Source organism: Belonocnema kinseyi, chromosome 2 (genome assembly GCF_010883055.1).
Source record: "Belonocnema kinseyi isolate 2016_QV_RU_SX_M_011 chromosome 2, B_treatae_v1, whole genome shotgun sequence".
Taxonomy (NCBI): Eukaryota; Metazoa; Arthropoda; class Insecta; order Hymenoptera; family Cynipidae; genus Belonocnema; species Belonocnema kinseyi.
In genome coordinates this window covers 48307285-48308775 of record NC_046658.1, presented here as the reverse complement: position 1 = coordinate 48308775, position 1491 = coordinate 48307285, and positions in this window count along the sequence as shown.

Sequence of the window (1491 nt, the reverse complement as noted above, 5' to 3'; positions counted from 1 at the left end):
TGGATCAGCGGAATCTCGGGACTTTTAGGTGGACCGAGCGACTGAATCATAACTTTCTAGAGTGCTACGATGCGGGTGTGGCCCCTAAACGGGCTTACATGGCACGGCTACATGCTCTGCGGTGCGAGAAACACCCGGAGCTATCGCACTTTTTGCAGCAACGTCTGCGAAACCATGCCGAACTACTCTCAAAAACGGGTTATGTAAGCGGAACGCCTACTCTACCACAGCTGAAACAAGTCGGCAACAGAGAAAGAGAGGCGACACCAAGGCAAGCGGGGACCGGCATCTAATAGAAGAAGAGCGATGCTTTATAACCCGGAGAATCATTCAAACCAAGGTTTCTCTCAAGCCTAAAGATCTGGCTGAAATGGATGACGAGCTTGGTGAACATTTTTCCGAAGAATCCGACCTCTGGGCTATCAACTATTGTGTGTACAATGCAGCGAGAGATTTGGCCGATGCGAATCGTAAAACGAAACCAACGGTCGATCACAAGACCAAAAGACGAATGCATCAACTTTCCATAAAGATAGGCTGGGCAAGACAGTTCGCGCCCCGCATTCAGTCTGTGATTGACTACATCACAGCTGGCAGGCATTTTACTGCCAAGGTTTAAAAGTACGCGCGCGAACTCCGGACCCGTTATCACACACTGAACAAGTCAAAGCTACTGACCAGCAGGCAGCATATTGTTGAGAGAATACGGATTTTTTCTGACGTTAAGAGAACTCTAGAGCGGAGGGAATGGTGGGTCAGAGAATATCAACAGTTTCTCTCTGACTCATCTCGACTCTTTCAAGACCCTCCAGTTATTGTCGGCCACCCGCCCAAACCAGAGGAGGTCAAAGTATTTTGGAGAGAAGTCTACGAAGTGCAGCATAGATTGAAGTCTGGTAACGAGGGTTTCATTTTGGCATGCCAAGAAGGAGTCATTTCTGCCTTAACGTACCGTCGCCACATTTTAAGCCAAGACATTCCCTATGATAGATGCAGGGTGTACCATGGACATCCCGAGCATTTATTTCACATACTATCTAGTTGTCCAACTCATGCAGAGACGACCTACATGCAAAGGCACAATGCGGCACTAAGAGTTCTTTATTACTATCTCTGTCCCTCTTACGGCAATAACCTCATTATCGCTCTGCTAAATGCTCCTGGGAAAATCGAATCAATTTTCGAGAATGGGAAGTGCCGCATATACTGGCACTTTATATTCTCGACAATTATTTCTTTTGCACACGCGAGGCCAGACATGGTTCTTCTTGACTTCGAGAAGCTAACCATGTTCGTTATCGAATTTTGGGCACCAGCTGACAAAAACATCATAGCCAAGCAGAATGAAAAGAAGGAGAGGAATAGAGACCATATATGGGCGCACAAAGCTGTTGCCGGATCGTCGTATTGATTCCGTTACAGACTGTAACAACATATCTCACGGTTGTGAGGCGTGGTTGTGGCTGAAATCCTGCGGTTATCTTTATCACA